Source organism: Pinus tabuliformis, chromosome 3_2 (assembly GCF_031772625.1).
Source record: "Pinus tabuliformis cultivar Carrire ecotype Pingquan chromosome 3_2, CPIR1, whole genome shotgun sequence".
Lineage (NCBI taxonomy): Eukaryota > Viridiplantae > Streptophyta > Pinopsida > Pinales > Pinaceae > Pinus > Pinus tabuliformis.
Window position 1 is genome coordinate 697,932,756 of NC_142302.1, and position 20,802 is coordinate 697,953,557.

A 20,802-nucleotide genomic window follows, 5' to 3' on the forward strand; every position below is an offset into this window, starting at 1 on the left:
TCTTTCTCAAACCAAGTGTCTCAAACAAATTTTAAAGAAATATGGAATGGAAGATTGCCAAACGGTATGCACACCAATGGTAATAAGATGCAATCTTAGTCAAAATCATGATTATCCTTCAGTCAATCCAACCAAAATAAAGATCTATGATTGTTAACTTTCTTTACCTTACAGGTACAAGACCAGACATTATGCAGGCAGTTGGAATTGTTGGATGATTTCAAGCAAATCCCAAGGAAATTCATCTTAAAGTAGTTGAGAGAATATTCAAGTATCTACAACGAACTCAAGATTTTTTTTTATGGTACCCAAAAAACACATATTTCACACTTCATGCTTACACAAATGTAGATTGGACAATTAATATTGATGTTCGCAAGAGCACTAGAGGAGGAGCATTTTATTTGGGACCCCACTTCGTTTTACGGTTCAAAAACAAACAAATATCCATTGCTTTCTCTACTGTTGAGGTAGAATATGTTGCTACTACATCTTGTTGTACTCAACCTCTATGGATGATCCAAACATTGCAAGACATTTAGGTCACTTTTCCTCAACCTGTAGCCGTTCTCTATGATAATACTAGAGCCATAGTTATCTCTTAGAATCCCATCATGCACTCAAAAACCAAGAACATTATAATTAAATATCATTTTATGGTATTCAAAGGAACAAGTTGTTGATATATTTACAAAGGCACTTTCACGTGACTCCTTTGAAAGACTTATACATAAATTATGAACGAATCTTGCTTCATCACTCTAGTAATTATTTTGACATGGATGTCACGATGAGGGGGAGCTGTGACTATAAATTACTATAGTTTAATTTATGTATGTGGATTATGTGAAGGAAAATTGTATATGTACATGGTTTCTGAATTAGACATAAACATATACATCTCAATGATTGATAAAATGGCACAAATTCAAGGGGAACCTCCTATATGCATTCACCATTTCATGTTTTATGTTTCTAACATTGATTTGTTGTAGTCTGCTAGTTCAGGGGGATAAACTATTACAACCCTAATGCCCCCTGTTGGCATTATGGTTTTATAAGCATGGTTTTTTGCATATATTTTCTAGTGTTTGGAAATTTATATTATTACTACTGAATATTTATATATTGTTGTTTTGTCACTAGTTATCAATGATGCATGAGTTCCAACTAATAAAGTTTATCTATTGACATGCTTGATGAGGAGGATGGGTTTGCTATGATCTATATTGATGATTGGAAGCATTGCATACTTATTACCATGTTGATGATGTTGAACAGTTTGATTCTCCATTTCCCTAACTTACTTGTTGGTGAGGAGGATTTTCATGTTGCTTCTATGATGCTTCTATCAACTATTCATGTTGCAGGTTCTTATATGGAGGTTTTCAATGACTATCATTATCTTTCTACCTTATGGTTGAGGTCTCTTGATGGTTAGATATAAATGTCATATATGCCTCTTGATGTAAAGGTCATGTAAAGACCCATGCCATAGTCATTGTGATATTCATTCGTGTATGTTCTATTGAACTCAAATCATGCTTTGTATGTAAACCCATTATTTTGGGAAATTAATGTAATGTTGGGTCAAATATGTAACACTATTGGTTTTGGTTGTTGATGTAATAATGAGACATTGTTAATAAGAACGGTCATTTTCGAGTCATACAATCTTGTACTCTATTGAATATCTTTATAATGTTAAACATATGCTCATGGGGAGCATGATCAACATAAAGTTCTCATATTCTGTAGATTAGACATACATTGATCCTCTCTACATAGGAGAAAGAGAATAAACCCTTTTCCCTTAATGTCAAAGGGGTATAGAAGGTTGGTGTTTGGAGAAGAATGCTTGGGGAATCTTGGTAAAAAGCCTTGGTATTTGCAGGTGTGTTTTAGAAATGGTGACTAAACACCAAAGTGGTCTCCATCAAGTCCAAAGGGGGATATTGTTGGAATTATCACTAATGTGTTGTCATTGATGGAAACCAACTTGATAAAGATGTCAACATTGTGATAATGTTTATTTAGACTAGAATAGATGTTACATAGGTGATGAAGAGAGAAATATTAGTTCAAAGATAGACGAATAATAAAATAAAAGTTTGAGAAAGTATACATGGATTTAGAGAAGCAAGGTCACATACATACGCAAGTAGTATGAAGAAGAGTCACATACATAATCCGTACAATGCTAATATGAATATTAGGGGTCATTACTATTGTATTGGCCCATAGTAATGGAAGAATCAATGTTTATTTGATATTATCAAAGAATACCAATGACATTACCAAGGGATTGGCTGAAGGTATTAGCTAAGGCTAAAGCTATATAAGGATATGGATATCAAAGTGTTATATCTGCAAGTATTGGGTTGTTTGTGAACGATTTGATCTTAAAGAAATGTGAACTAGGGAGCAACGAGAAGACTCAGATCTAAAACATGTTGACATATATCATTGATTGATTTAGTTTTTGCAAACGTCTAAGTAGCTAATATTGGAAAAACTATGCTACTCTGATCTAAATGATTTATTCAGAAGTCTATAGTATTGGCAACAAAGCTTGTGGAAAGTGAAATTGTGTTTGCAGTGAACAATTTTCATATCTGTATGTGGGTATGTTTGTAAATAGTCACCTACATAAAAGGATTCATATTTGTAGGCTCACATATATATTTTGTGAAATAATTTTTAGTATGTGCAGATTTGTATGTCTGCGTTGTGTGTGCTAAGTGCATACATACACTCATATTCTTTCTGGAAGTCGTGTATACAAACTAGGGTTTGATATGATGATTATGATGTCTGGTTTAATAGAAATTTCCTTTCAATTATGTCCCTGTCATGATAATCTATGTTTGGCAATGGAAATTGAGATTACTTGGTTGAATTGATCAGTTTTAATGATACAAAAGTTTGACTAGGTGTATGATATATGATCTATAATTAGTTTAGAAATATTTGATTGGTTCAGTGATCTATAATTGGTGAATATTCATGGTTCAATGATTAATTATTTAGTGTTAAGTATTATGAGATTTGTACGTAGGTCTTATGCATATAAATCGTGTATATGTGCAAGTCTTATTCAATACACTCATGTACACAATTTTTTGTTTGTTATTTCTAGTTGGGTTCTGCATTGAGTGATTTGATGCTTCAAAATGTTAGATGATTTTCAGTGTGAGAGTGTCTCATATTCAATGCTTCTGTTTGTTTGGTTTTATGGTTGATATGCATCCATTTTGAAAACTTGATGAAAGGTGGCCCTACAGGTTGTGTGATGATTGTTTGATAGGTGGATCCAGTTTGAAATATTCTAAAAATTGGTACACAAGGAGCTGAGGGTTGCAACGTTCAGTAAGGGGGTGTGGACTCCCTTCCAGTAGGATCCATTAGACAATTTTAGGGCATTGTATCTCCCTTTTAATGGTTTTTGAAGAGCGAGAGAAGGTTGTATCCTTGTGGAAGTGGGTTTCTACATACTAACAAGAGTCTGCATCAGTACAATTGTAATACTTTTCTCTATATCACAAGAAGGAATATACAGACAGTAGCAGTGGTTTTTTCCTCCGACATTGTGTTTTCACCTAAAATCTAGGTGTTCTATGTCGATTATTCATTTCCTGTGATTTCCTGTGTTCTTTACTACATACTGAAAATTAATTAATCTTATGATGCATTGATAAAAGATAATCATTTGTTAGAAAAAAGTAGTAAACTGAATATATGTTGTTTTCATTCTGTAAAGTAGTGTACATGTGAAGGTTTCTTTAGTAACAATAGTGTACATATTACAAACTATATAATTTGGAAGTTTGCATTTAAAATAAATATTCCATCACCATCCCCTCCCTCTTAGTAATTTTCCCACAAATTTCATCAAAAATGTCACCGTTTCTAGCACTTTATGTATATCATTCTCCAAAAGTCACATCACCCTTGAAATGACCTATAAAGGCTGAAGTACTATAGGACCACATAAAAAAAAAAAAACTAGAGTGTGTCAAACTATTTAAGGAAAACTTGGTTGTAGCAGAAAATAGGATGAGATAACAAGCAGATGAACATCACAATGGAAGCGAATTTGAAGTGGGGTATTAGGTATTTTTGAGATTATGAACATATCATTAAATGTTCCTCTATAATCAAAGAAAGAAAAATAATTAGCATCAAGGTATTATGACCCCTATAATGTGTTGTAGAGGATTGGAAATATGACATAAACATTGGAGTTACCTCCATATTCAAATGCACATCTAGTATTCCATGTTTCTTTATTAAATAATATAACTTGTAACAAGGTCTCAATATATACTATTTTAATAGGAACTAATGAAGAAGTGGAAATCATACTAGAACCAGGAAAATTTCTAGAACTAAAGACTAAGCAACTAAGAAACCAAGAAACTATTGAGTACTTCATCAAATTGAAGAAACTACTAGTGGAAGAAGAAACATGAGAAGATGAGTTTTTCACAATGAATCACATGTAGATAGTCAAGTGTTGATGACAAAAATTGTTTAAAGGGTGAGGAAATTTTAAGCCCTATATAATCCCCGTGTTATCCCTAAAATCCCTTATTAATCGGTATATTTTTAGTGACTACATTTATATAGATATATTGTAATATAGGTTAGAAAATTTCATGATCCCTTATATAATTGTACTCCTTATCTCCTATGTGTGTGTGCGCTATAGTGACCTAGGTTTCACATCATCAAATATTCTCTAATAAATTATATTTTTGTAAAAGGAGTCTGCCCCCTTGAAGATGACTACAATTATTGGTTTCTTATCATTTTTAAGGCATAAGGTTCATAATAGTTATACATATATTAGTGTCATATGAAATGTAAAGCAGTAAGAGGATATGTCATGTGTTTTGTATGCTAGTGTAGTGGTATATTAATTTCTATAATGGACTGTAATAAACTAGACATTGCACATGCACTGAGAGTATTGAGTAGGCATATGTTAAAAGGAGGAAAGGAGCATTAAGTAGTAGTCAATATGGGTTTTCAGGTATTTGGATGGAGTTAATATTTATGTATTATGTGACTAAGGAGCAATTTTAATGGATTTAGTGTTAGACATACATGCCTTTGTTGACGTAGACTAGGTTGGAAATCTAGATCATAGAATATCTACAAGTGGGTATGGGTGTATCCCATTTGGAGTAGGAATAAATTGGATGAGCAAAAGATAAGTTGAAGTGGAACTCTCAACTATAGAGGTTTTATACATGACAACCACTCATGTGAGTAAGTAATTAGTATGGTTGGAAATGTTTGTTCGAAATAATACTAAGAGGGGGGGGGAGGTGAATTATTATTAGCAAGTCAATAATATTTCATTTCCATAATGAGATTCATACACGCTACTTCAGTTAATGGAACTTGCATGTATATGCAATTGTATTTAAGGCAAATAGCGTATATCCTGCAAACTTATGATTCAGTTAATTTATCATATGTTGATATTTACTCAGTGCATCAGAACCATATAAAGAGTAATCAGGTGTAGTAAAAAAGAATAGACAATCACACACACATGAACACAAGATATAAGGTGGAAACCCAATGTGGGTGAAAACCACCTGATGTAATCGTCTCTATCTTCTTTTTAATAAGAAACTTCTTTTTACAATTTTTGTACTAGTTCAGTCTTATACTAGTACCCAAGCTTCTACCTGCAGGAGGCTACAACCTTCTCTCGTTTTCCAGCTTCTCCTAGAAGGGAGCTACAACATCCTAGATCTTGTATTAGATGATATTTTTACTAGTATGTAGGTGCCATCCTACAGAAAGCTACAACCTTCTCTTTTCTTCCAGGGGCCACGTTTCATAAATTATCAGACTGGATCCATCAATAACATCATTCAAACATCAAATACATCTACATCAATCAATCTCCTTTGCACCAACCACAATTGAATCAAACAATCACTTTTCAGAATGTTGTAACCAGAATACAGTAACAGTAACCAGAACCCAAGCCAGAACCTAGAACACTGCAATAGTAAACAGAAGTAGCTAAAGCATATTTTATGAGGTATATGGTACTTCACCGTGTTGAACCTACATACATATGTTATTTTCTCAAGGCGAACCTGCGTACAGATCTGCAAATAAAATTTAAGATGCATACGCTATTTTTATATGTAGAACCATTGTGTATATGCGCATTTGGTAAAGTGAACTTGCGTACAGATCTGTCAATGATGATTTAAACTTTACAACAATTCCAAACATCAATTATACCCAGATCATCATATTTACAGATTACAACACGTGCCAATTATTCAGATAAAATATCAAAAAACACAAAGATACTTCTATTCAAGCCTTAAGATCTTGACTAATTATTAGATCTTATCCTTCATCAAGTGCTAAGGTTCATCCTTGATTCAGATCCAGTTGTGCACCATAACCCAACAACCTGTATTTTAGATCTTGCTATTTATTAGATATTCAATTCATGAGTTCCTTTGCCTAATGATCTTCTCCTCCTTTTATAGTCTTAGGCCTTACTCAATACCATGGACCAAAACAACTTAGAACCAATACCTTGGAACAACTACCTGGGGTCAACACTTTGGACAAGATACCTTGGACCTATACCATGGATCAAAATACCATGGACCAAATACCACGGACCGAAACTAAGTTTTCCAACATGAACGCGCCTTTCATTCCGTGAAGGTGCGTGTGTATGCTATATGCACCTTTTGGTCTATGGACCCACGTGTACAGATGGCTTGGTCAATGAAGAACCTGCGTATACCTCTCTCTCTTCATTCTGAGAGTCTAAACTATGATCTGTCATCTGATTGAGTTGCCATCAAGGAAAACACCTGTGTGATAGTGCCAAATCTATGTCATAATGTCAACAATATCCCCCTTTGGACTTGATGGCAACCCCAAGTCACTCTCCCCCTTTGTCATCAAGGGAAAAGGGTTATGCTCCCCCTGAGTACATGCTGAATTCTTTGATATGCTGAAGTGTGTTGATTGAGCCCACGGTTGAGTCCATGCTCCCCCTAAATATAAGCAAGATTTGAAAAAATATGACTCTATACATACATCATAAATGACCTTCCTATCACCAATGACTCGTACATACATCCATCTCCCAACCAAGTGGGGATATACCAAGTTTGACTCATCCACCCAACCAAGTGGGTATATACCAAAAGTTTATACATGTCAAAACAAGAGCATTACATCATCCATCCATGCATAGTGGGGAAACAAAATAGGTCATTTCATGACCGTGACATTAAAAGATATCCATGATATAGAGACCAAATATCTAAAACATGACTATGATAGTTATCAATAACTATCATCAACAGCATCTGCCAATCACCATTCAGACCAGCAACCATGATCTCCCGCTGAACCTGTTCCACCTGAAAAAAAAAACAACTGTGAATTTGTACCAAGATCTTCTAAGATAATGTCAACAATGCATTATTAGAAGTATATGCTCCCGCTGAACCTATGCCAGATGATCACTGTTAGACCCATATCAGACTCCTTTCATCCTGAGTTTGGCCCACTATTTCTCTTCAAACCAACATATACACGATTGTATCCACAGAAACCTACATATGTACACGGATACGCTTCATGAAACTCGCGTATAACCACTTTTCTCTTAAACAGATAAGTTTCAACAACAAGATGATGCATCAACTATTCCCAGCTTCTGTTTAAGATATTCAAATATCTCTTTGGGCATGGTTTGGTGAATATATCAACAACCTGTTCTTTGGAGGGAACATACTCCAATTTGACCTTTTGTTCAAGCACTTGTTCATGTAGAAAATGATATTTGATGGGTATGTGCTTGGTCTTGGAATGCATGATTGGATTCTTTGAAATACTGATTAGACTTGTATTATCACATATAATGGAGATGGGTGGAGTACATGTGATCTGAATGTCTTGCAATGTTTGCATCATCCAATGGAGTTGTGTGCAACAAGATGCAGCAACCACATATTCTACTTCAGCTGTAGATAATGAAATTGAACTTTGTTTCTTGCTAAACCAAGACACTAATCTGGAACCCATATATAATGCACCACCACTAGTTCTTTTTCTGTCATCAACGCTTCCTGCCCAATCTGCATCTGTATATGCATGAAGTGTAAGATCTGTATCTCTAGGATACCATAAACCAAAATTCTATGTTCCTTCAAAATATTTGAAAATCCTTTTGACTCTCTGAAGGTGTGATTCCTTTGGATTGGCTTGGAATCTTCCAACTATTCCCACTGCATGCATGATGTCTTGTTGGGTAACTGTTAGATAAAGCAAACTGCCAATCATGGATCTATAGGTTGGTTGATGTATTGTTGCTGATTCATCATTTGAGCTGAGACTGCATCCCGTTACCATAGGGGTACATACTGGTTTAGAATCTTCCATGCCATATTTTTTCAAGATCTTCATGAGATACTTGGTTTGTGATAGAAAAATACCATCTTTCTTTTGTTGAACTTGCACACCAAGAAAATATGTGAGCTCACCAAGCAGGGACATTTCAAATTCTTGCTGCATTACCAAAGAAAAGTTTTGACTCATGGCTTCTTCATTGCTACCAAAAATGATATCATCAACATACAAAACAAGTATTAGCAATTTATTATTGTCAATCTTTGTATATAGATTTCTATTAGCTGATCCTTTTGAAAAACGTTGTTGATGGATGTATTTGTCAAGATGGTAATACCAGGCCCTTGGAGCTTGTTTTAGACCATAAAGAGCCTTTCAGAGTTTGAATACATGTTTTGGATCATTTCCAAGGATGAATCTGTCTGGTTGCTCAATATATACTTCTTCTTCTAAGTCCCCATTAAGAAAGGAAGATTTTACATCCATTTGGTATACTTTGAATTTCTGAAAACTAGAAAGAGCAAGGAACATTCTTATGGCTTCAAGTCTATCAACAGGTGCAAAAGTTTCTTAAAAATATATACCTTCTTGTAGAGGATATCCTTTACAAAGGAGTCTAGTCTTGTTTCTAATAACTTCACCATTTTCATTCTTGTTTTTGAATATCCATTTGGTTCCTATGATATTCCTATCATGAGGTCTAGGAACTAATTCCCAAGTATTATTCTTTTCAATTTGCTCAAGTTCTTCATTCCTGGCCTTGACCCAACATTCATCTTTGCATGCTTCATTTACATTTTTAGGTTTGATGGATGAAAGCAATTCTACATAGCTTGAAGCTTCTGTAATAGTTCTTCTTGTCTACACACCTGCCTCTTTCTGTCCCAAAATTTGAGTGTCTAGATGATTTTTTTGAACATACCTGGATGGAGTCTTTTCTTCTGCCATTATCTGTTCTTCTGGTGCTTCATTGGTTTATTCTTCAGAATTAGTCTAATTTGATGTGGAATGATAATCCTCATATTCTCCATAATCTTCGGTTTTTACCTGCTTTGGATTTTTGCATGCTTCATCAACCACAACAACAATACTTTCAATAATTTTCCCAAGTATTTTATTATAACACTTATATCCTTTACTTCGAGAAGAGTAACCAAGGAGACTGCCTTCATCTACTATGGGCTCAAACTTGCCAAGCTTTTCATCAGTCGTTTTAATGTAACATTTGCTTCCAAAAACTTTGAAGTATTTTACGATAGGAGTCTTACCATACCAAAGTTCATGTGGAGTTTGAGTGTTGTTTACCCGAACATTTTCTTTGTTGAGAATAGTGACGACAGCGAATGCAGCTTCACCCCAAAAGGTTGCAGGAGTTCTAGAATCATCTAGCATAGCACAAACCATTTGTTAAATAGTTTTGTTCATCCTTTCTACCACTCCATTTTGTTGAGAAGTCCTTGCAGTGGAGAATTTCCTTTTTATGCCATGTTCTTCACAAATGTCAAATAATTCATCCAAGGTAAATTCCCCTCCTCGATCAGATCTGAGTCATTTGATTTTGAAACCCGATTCATTTTCAACCAGGGCTTTGAATTCTTTGAATTTTTCAAATGCTTCATCTTTAATCTTTAGAAGCCCTATCCAACACATTCTGAAAAATCATCAATGAACAATATAAATTATTCCTCTCCAGGAGGTGACTTTTTCCTTGATGTACCACATAAATCGGTATGAACAAGTTCAAGAGGCTTACTAGCTGATCCTTCCTTTTAAGGGAATTGCGACCTAGTTTGCTTACCAAATTAACATGATTTGCATATTGTATTTTCTAGAATGCTGATATCAGGAAGATCACGAACAACCTAGAATTTGCGTGCTTTTCTTATTTGAGAGAATCTTAGATGCCCCAATCTTTTGTGCCACAGCCAATGTTCATGATTTTTGCTTAGATAACACTGTTGTTGTCCTCCCTTGAGTATATATAAGTTGTTTGGAGTTCTTATACCTTTGATCATGGTTTCTCCTGTATTAAGCTCACGAACAACAAATCCATTTGATCGAAATACTACTTCATTTCCTTGATCACACATTTGACTGACAATCAACAGGTTATGATTTAGACCATCAACATACATAACATTCCCAGCTTTAACTTTTTCTTTTAAAAGAACACAACCTTTACCTTTTATGACAGTGGGAGTGTCATTTCCAAATGAGACCTTCTTTTCCTTTTCTAAGTCATTATATGACTAAAGTTTTTCTTTATCACCTGTCATATGTTTCGAGCATCCACTGTCTATGTACCACTGATTTTCTTGTCCTTCTGCATACAGGGATATACCACATCTTTCTGTTTGTGGTTCTTTCTTTCTCCATATTTTTGGATTTAATGAAGTTTACTCCTTCTAAGATGTTTTCTGAAATTTACTCTTGCATTCAGATTCTTCATTACCAAAGTTGTTGCATATAGGAATTTTGTTTCATTTTCAAGAAGAGAAAAGTTATTGTAGGTCCGTTTCATGATCCCCATCACATTCCTTTGATTTCGTGATTCTCTAGTCATGATGGTCTTGTAAGCAACACATTGAGCAGCTTTGTGTCCAAAGTTATGACATGAAAAACATTGGCCATTAATGAAGTTCCTACGATTATCGAATCTACTGACTTGGTGGTTGTAGTCGCTATTGATATTCATTCTTGAAGCAGATTGAGTATGATTTACCTGAGGTTTGTATCTTCTGTTCATCTTTGATGTAGATTGAGCCCGATTTACCTGGTGATCTGCTTTATGCCTTTGCTGTTGATTGTCAAACTGTTCACTGCTCTTTGTTGCATTGAGATAGCTTTTAGTGGAGGCTGACGGGTTCTGTGCTTGGGATGTTTCTTCAATATATCCAAGACCTGTCTTTACTAGAGGACAATGCTGCACTTTGATAATTTCATTTAAGGTTTCTGATCCTTTAGTAAATCTAAGATTGAGAGATTTTGTTTTCTCAATATCCTTTCTTAGACCCACAATTTCACATTCTAGTTTTTCATTATGTTTTTCTCTTTCAGCAAGTTGGAATGTCAGAGTATCTATAATTATACTCTTTTCTTCTAAATAGATTTTGAGTTTAGAGATTTCTTCATGAAGGTCATCTTCATCTAATGCATCCAAGAAATCACCATCTTCAAAAGCCATTAAAAGTCTATAGTCATTACTATTTTCATCTTCATCACTATTTGATAAACCATCGCTATCTTCATGAGTATAGTAGCTCTTCTTACTTACAATTTGTTTTCTATTCCATTTTGTTGATTCCTTATCTTTATCAAGCTTCTCTTTATGAGGACATTTGGTAGCATAAAGGTTGACTCTTCCACAAGAAAAACATTTGAAAGTTAGTTTACCTCTGAATCTCCTGGAACCCCGTTGAAGGTTCTTGACAAAGTTTGATTCTTCTTCTCCTTATGAAATATGTCGTGATTCATTGAGTTCTTCTCTTCCTAAAGCTTTCAATGCAGCTTCTCTCATATCTGATGGAGCTCCTTTTCTCATTTCGAAAGAAATTAATATTTCGTGCAGTTGTCTCATCGTAATAGTCTTAAGATCTTGCTTTTCTTCTATGGCAGATACTTTTGATTTAAACTTAGTAGACAAGGATCTTAAAACCTTTTCAACTAAAGTAAGTTCTTTTATCTCTTCACCCAAGTTCTTCATGCAATTAACAATCTCATATATACGTAAGAACTAACTAGTGATACTTTCATCATTGTGCATTTTGAGAGTTTCATATTGAATTCTGAGAGATTGCAGTTTTGCACGTTTTACCTGATTGTCTTCTTCATAGCTTAGAACGATCTTGTCCCATTTTCTTTAGTGGTTTTGAGCTGCATAACTTTGACAAATTCTGATTGTGACAGACTTCCCAATAATGTATTGATGGCCTTGGCATTGGTTTCATATTTCTTTTTAGGTGCCGTATCTGTACGAATTGCTGATGGAAATGTATATCCTCCTTCCACGATTTCCCAAACATCTGTTCCACGAGATTGAAGATAGGTTGTAGTTCTTACCTTCTAATAAACAAAGTTTCTCCCATCAAAGATTGGTGGTCTAATGGATCCCTCTCTTTCGTAGTTACTCATGATGATAGGTCTTCCTTCAACTGATCAAGCTTCTTCTGAAGGACCTGCTCTGACACCAATTGTTGGAAATAATACTAAGAGAGGGGAGGTGAATCAGTATTAGCAAGTCAATAATATTTCATTTCCATAATCATATTCATACACGCTACTTCAGTTAATGGAACTTGCATGTATACGCAACTGTATTTAAGGTAACTAGCGTATATCATGCAAACTTACAATTCAGTTAATTTATCATATGTTGATCTTTACTCAGTGCATCAGAACCATATAAATAGTAATCAGGTGTAGTAAAATAGAACAGACAATCACACACACATGAACACAAGATATAAGGTGGAAACTTGATGTGGGTGAAAACCACCTACTGCAATCGTCTCTATCTTCTTTTTAATAAGAAACTTCTTTTTACAACTTTTGTACTGGTGCAGTCTCATACCAATACACAGGATTCTACATGCAGAAGGCTACAACCTTCTCTCATTCTCCAGCTTCTCCTAGAAGGGAGCTACAACCCCCTAGCTCTTGTATTAGTTGATATGTTTAATAGTACGTAGGTGCCAGCCTACAGAAAGCTACAACCTTCTCTTTTCTTCCACGGACCACGTTTCATAAATTTTCAGACTAGATCCATCAATAACATCATTCAAACATCAAATACATCTGCATCAATCAATCTTCTTTGCACCAACCACAACTGAATCAAATAATCACTTTTCAAAATGCTATAACTAGAATACAGTAACAGTAACCAGAACCCAAGCCAGAACCCAGAACACTGCAATAACAAACAGAAGTAGCTAAAGCATATTTTATGAGGTATATGCTACTTCACTGTGTCGAACCTGCGTACATACACTGTTTTCTCAAGGTGAACCTCCGTACAGATCTGCATATCAAATTTAAGATGTATATGTTTTTTGATATGCAGAACCAGTGTGTATATGTGAATTTACTAAAGTGAACCTACGTACAGATGTGTCAATGATGATTTAAACTTTACAACAATTCCAGACATCAGTTATACCTAGATCATCATATTTACATATTACAACATGTGCCAGTTATTCAGATAAAAGATCAAAACCACACAAAGATACTTCTCTTCAAGCCTTAAGATCTTGACCCATTATTAGATCTTATCCTTCATTAAGCGCTAAGGTTCATCCGTGATTTAGATCCAGCTATGCACCATAACCCAATAACCTATATTTTAGATCTTGCTTTTCATTAGATATTCAATTCATGAGTGCCTTTGCCTAATGATCTTCTCCTCCTTTTATAGTCTTAGGTCTTACTCAATACCATGGACCAAAACCACTTAGAACCAATACCTTGGACCAACTACCTGGGGTCAACACTTCTAACAGGATACCATGGACCAATACCATGGATCAAAATACCATGAACTAAATAACACAGACCAAAACTAAGTTTTCCAACATGTATGCACCTTTCATTCCGTGAAGGTGCGTGTGTATGCTATACGCGCTTTTTGGTCTGTGAACCCATGTGTACACATGGCTTGGTCAATGAGGAACCTGCGTATACCTCTCTTTCATCATTCTGATAGTCTGAACTTTTCTGAAATAATACTGAGAGGCGGGGGGGTGAATCAGTTAGCAAATCAAACACTTTTCCATTTTCATACTCAGATACATATATGTTACTTCAATTAGGGGAACCCGTGTGTACACGCAACTTTTTTTAATGCAACTAGCATATATCCAGTATACTTATGATCCAGTTAATCCATCATATGTTGACCTTTAATTAGTTCATCAAAACTTTATTAACCATATAAACAGTAAACAAGTGTAGTAAAATACAATAGATCCTCACAGATAAGAATCACACATGAAAACCATGATGTAAGGTGGAAACCCAATGTGGGTGAAAACCACCTGTTGCAATTCATCTCTATCTTCTTTTAATAAGAAACTTCTTTTTACAATATTTTTGTACTGGAGCAGTCTTATACCAGTACGCAGGCTTCAACCTGCAAGAGGATACAACCTCCTCTCATTCTCCAGCTTCTCCTGGAAGGGAGCTACAACCCCCTTAGCTCTTGTACTAGTTGATTCGTTTAGTAGAACGTAGGTGCTGACCTATAGAAGGCTACAACCTTCTCTCGCTCTCCAGCTTCTCCTGGAAGGGAGCTACAACCCCCTTAGCTTTTGTACTAGCTGATGTACTAGTACATAGGTGCTAACCTACAGAAGGCTACAACCTTGTATACATTCCTCCAAGGACCACGTTTCGAAAATTTTCAGACTAGATCCATCAATATCATTAAAGTACAAAATCAATCATCAATGTAATACAATTATCAACTATACTTGCATCATTCATTTCTGAATCACCGGACATTGAATCATTGAAACCCTGTCAATAAAATGCAGTCACTAGAACACAGAGCAGAACACAGAACTCTGCAACAATATTCAGACCCAACTATATCATCAAAAATCATGCATCAGAGTGCATACACTAGTTGGAAGAGTCGAACCAGCATGTATACACAACTTCACCAAAGTGAACTAGCGTATATGTTATCAATTACTTACTTATAACTTCGCTACACATCCTGACTTCGGACATACCCAGATCATTACATATACAGGATAATACGTGTGTTAGCAACCAGTTGTAGTCCATCAGATCATATAAAGATAAGTCATTATGATCATGTTACGTTGTTAGATCTCATCCATCAACACTGAAGCTAAACAGAATCAACCAATCTGAACTTCAAACATCATAGTTTATATGGTATATGTTATTTAGATGTATCTAACCTGCGTATGTACGTGCTTTTATGAAAGTCAACCAGCGTATACATCTGTAAATATTCATTCATCATTTGCAGCTATTCCAAACTTGAGTTATACCCAGATCATAATATTTACATAACATTACATGCGTCAGTATACAGATCTAGAATAAGCATGATCAAACCGTATAGATATGATTCATTCCAAGCCATTAGATCTTGATCTATCCTTAAATCTTGTTCTCCATCAACGCTGAGATTCCTCCTTGGCTCAGATCAAGCAAAGCATCATGAAACCACAACGTACATACTAGATCTCATACTTCGTCAGATATTCAAGACTTTTTGAGTGCCTTTGCCTAATGACCTTCTCCTCCTTTTATAGTCTTAAGCCTTACTCAATACCATGGTCCAAAACCACTTAGAACCAATACCTTGGACCAAATACCTAGGGTCAACACGTCGAACAAGATTCCTTGGGCCAATACCATGGATCACACTACCATGGTCTGAATACCACAGACCAAAACCCAATGTATGCACCTTCCCTTGCATGAAAGTGTGTGTATACGTATATGCACCTTTTCGTCGGCTAACCCACGTGTATACGCAGATTTATCAATGTGAACCTGTGTATATGTCTTTTTCTTCATTCTATGAGCCTGAACAGTGATTTGTCAACTTAGCAAGTTGCCATCAAGGACAACACATGTATCATAATGCCAACAATCTCCCACTTTGGACTTGATGGCAATACTAACTTGCTATACTGTGAACTTTCATCTTAATGAGTTGTCATTGTAGATTACATTTGAACTGATTCCTTTGAACTACCCTGCATCTAATCAACTGCCATGTATTCTATCACATCTGATATATCTTCTGTAGATTCATCTAGTTATATATAAGTGAGTTGTTCTGTTACAAGTGGGTGGCCATCAAGTAGAACACATGCATGATAATGCTAGCAATCTCCCCCTTTGGACTTGATGGAAACAACCACACCAAGTCACTCTCCCACTTTGACATCAAGGGAAAGTGCAGACCAAGATATTCTCTTCCTTGATATACATTCCACTGTCCATACTCCCCTGAGTACCTACTGAGCTATCTAATTGAGCTCCCCCTTTGTATATGCCAAGATGTACCAATCTGTCCATGCTCCCTCTGAGTACATGCTGAAATCTCTACTCTGAGCTCCCCCTTTGTTCATGCTAAGATGTACTGTATCATCTATAATCCCCCTGAGTACATGCAGAGTCTATAAATATTTTCAAGAAAATAACATGACTCTATAACTCAACTATGTGAGTTTGACCTTCTATCACTAATGACTCATGTATACATTCATTCTCCCAACTAAGTGGGGATAAACTTGAATCATCCACCCAACCAAGTAGGGATATACCAGATACCAATTGTTTATACATGACTGAAATATTACATCATCCTTCCCATGCATAGTGGGGGTACAAATTACATCATATGACCAAAAAGGATTCATCAAATGACTACAATAGATGGAGAAAAACTATTAAATCATGAGTCTTGATATGACCTTTACATTGAATGATATACATGACATTTATAATAGAGAACATATATCAAACAAGACCATGATAGTCATTAGCAATTATTATACACACTGTATGATCTGGTCCATCAACATCATCCAGACCAGCAACCTGTATATGTCCATTAGTGTAGAAGTCATCAACCTCTAACAAGGTATGTCTACATATAGATATCAAATCATCCTTTTGAACATTATCATATCCTTTCATGAATGAATTCTGCATATGACATACAAAATCATTCACATTATATCATATGTGAAAAACACCATAGTCATCTCATCATCATCAAGATCTGCGTGATCTTATATACCATCCATGTATCATCACTAGGGAACATCCCTCATTTGATCAATCAATCATATGTAAGCATCAAGGTAAGAACTCATCATCATCATGTCTCCATCAATGCAAATTTGAGTAATCATCCATGTATTGAACATATTGTATATAGCACTATGTATCTTGAGCTCAAGATCTTTTGCCAAGACATCTTGATATCATCAACAGCAATAATCCTCAATCATGTGAGAGCCAAGAACTATAGGAATCTTGCATCATAACTGTATTATATGATATTTATGCATATGACGTCAGCACCATATGAGTGACTCATCATCAAGTAATGAAGCTTTGTACTTCTCCTTATCTTTATGAAGATTAACATATATGCATTATCAAAGAATTAACCACAAATCTGATCTGAACACCAACTATGTAACCCCAAGAATCATACGAGATTTTGTCATGGGCAACTCATAACCATATCATAGCAAGATGTATCGTTTAGCCATATAAGCATCATCACAAAGGACTACTAACCATAATGCCAACAATGCATTATTAAAAGCATATGCTCCCCCTGAACCTGTGCCATCTATTTACTGTCTAATCTGATCATGCATATATCAGCAAGAAGTATCAAGGCATCATCATCATCAAGTAAGGATCAAAACACTTCTAAACATATTATGTGTATCAAGACATTTCCACACATCATCAGTAGTTTGTAACCATTATCACACAGCAAATAATGGACTGAATCTTATCAAACCCTTTTTCCTGAGCCTGTCCCATTGTTTTTCCTCAAACTAACATATAAATGACCGTGCAATGTCTAACTCGTGTATATATGTGACTACCCTTCATGAAACTTGCATATGAGCTTTAGGACACTGAAGTTTTACACTTTCAGCTCCCTTTGAGTCTGTTATGTCTGTATACTGTGTTGTCCCACATCTTTTTTATTGTACTTCCTTCTTCTTCCATATCTTCAAGTGTGATGATGTTTTCTCCTTTTGGTATGGTGCCCGTACTTTGTTCTTGCATTCCTTTGCTATATGTCCAAGATTTTTTACATGCATAACATCTCATATTTTTCATATTCCTTCTCTAGCAATCAATGGCTTTGTGACCAAACATATTGCAAGTAAAACAATATCCCTTAAAGTACCTGAAACGTGATGATCATTTTGTGTGGCGGTCTTGAACCATTCTACTTATGCATCTGGCTGCAACATGTCCAAGATTATGACATACATAACATTCAACATTATTCATCAGAGGAAATAATCATATATCACTTCCACAGTTAGGAGCAAAAGTTTGTCTTTGAGGAGTTTCTTTCCTTAGTTGTTGATGGGGTTGTCCTCTCATCTCTTTGTTGAGCATTTCAAATTTCTCATTAGAGTTCCTTACCCCACCTTGTGAGATAGATTCAACAGATTCATAAAAGCCAAGACACGTTTTGATAGCAGGAGACCTTTGACTACTAAGAATATCATCCCAGATCTTAGTACTATCTTGGAATCGTAAGAGCTTATCCTTTTCTTCTAATTTATCTTTTAGAATATTTACCTCAGCTTGATGTTGCTCCTCTTTTTCAAGAAACTTCTTCTTCATGTTTCCTTCATCTTTTCCTCCTTCTTCCAATTGATGTGTTAATTCAAGAACTCGATTTTCTTCTTTTCCAAGAGCTTGGAGTAGTTCTTTATTCTTCTTATTTGATTCTTCAATATCTTCTTTTAGCGAGAGGATCTTAGCTTCAAGACTTTCATAGTAACTGGATCTTTCTCTGAGTTTCTTGATTGTTGTGTTCCTTTCATTTACTTCATTTCTTAATGATGTTACTTCATCCTGCAACTTTTGACATCGATCTTCCTTTTCCTTGAATAGCTTCCTTACCTTGTTTGCTTCCTCTAGTTGAGCTTTTAGTTTTGTAGCTTCTTCTTTGAAGGCATATTCCCTTTTGTTCAATAGATCTTGTTGATCCCTAATTTTGTTCGCAAGCCTTTTAAATTCTACGTCTATTTTATATCTTTCATCCTCACCCATAAGAGCAAGTTCAATTGTTTCGCTATCACTTTCATCGTCTTCAAATGGATGGAGAAATGTCTAACCAGAGAATAACAAACTCATGCCTGATATCTCTTTTGCTTATTCATCTTCATTCAGAGGTGATTCTGAATCAGAAGTGTTGCTTCCACATATTCCCCAATCGATTCTTCCACTATCATAGTTCCTCTGAGATGTCTTCTTATTCGTAGGTGATTTCTTCTTTAGCTTCCTTCCCATTGTTCTATTGATCTCCTTCAAGCAATCAAGATTCTACCAAAGGACTTGCTCTGATAGAAATTGTTGGAAATAATATTGAGAGGGCGGGGTGGTGAATCAGTATTAGAAAATCAAACACTTTTTCATTTTCATACTCAGATACATATACGCTACTTCAGTTAGGGGAACCTAGGTGTACATGCAATTTTTTTTAATGTAACTAGCATATATCTAGTATACTTATGATCCAGTTAATCCATCATATGTTGATCTTTAATTAGTGCATCAAAAATTTATTAACCATATAACCAATAAACAGCTGCAGTAAAACAAAAAAGATCATCACACATAAGAAGCACACATGAACACCATCATGTAAGGTGGAAACCCAATGTGGGTGAAAACCACCTCCTACAATTCGTCTCTATCTTCTTTTAATAAGAAAATTCTTTTTACATTATTTTTGTACTGGAGCAGTCTTATACCAGTACTTAGGCTTCAACCTGCAGGAGGCTACAACCTCCTCTTGTTCTATAGCCTCTCCTGGAAGGAAGCTACAACCCATTTAGCTCGTGTACTAGCTGATATATTTACTATCATGTAGGTGCCATCCTACAGAAGGCTACAACCTTCTCTTGTTCTCCAGCTTCTCCTGGAAGGGAGCTACAACCCCCTTAGCTCTTGTATTAGCCGATGTACTTGTACGTAGGTGCTAACCTACAAATGGCTACAACCTTCTCTTTCTTCCTCTAGGGACCACGTTTCATAAATTTTCAGACTAGATCCATCAATATCATTGAAGCACAAAATCAATCATCAATGCAATACAACTATCAACTATACTTGCATCATTCATTTCTGAATCACCGAACACTGAATCATTGAAACCCTGTCAACAAAATGCAGTCACCAGAACACAAAGTAGAACACAAAACTCTACAACAATATTCAGACCCAACTGTATCATAAGAAATCATGCATCAGAGTGCATACGCTACTTGGGAGAGTCAAAATAGTGTGTATACGCAACTTCACCAAAGAAAACCAACGTATATGTTATCAAATACTTACTTATAACTTCGTTGCACTTCCTGACTTTAGACATACCCAAATCATTACATATATAAGGATAATACATGTGTTAGCAACCAGATCTAGTCCATCAGATCATATAAAGATAAGTCATTATGATCCTGTTCCATTGTTAGATCTCATCCATCAACACTGAAGCTAAACACAATCAACCAATCTAAATATGCAGAATACGGACACCAGTAACCTGTCACCAAAGCCAGAACCACCTGTAACTTCAAACATCATAGTTTATATGGTATACACTATTCAGATGTATATAAC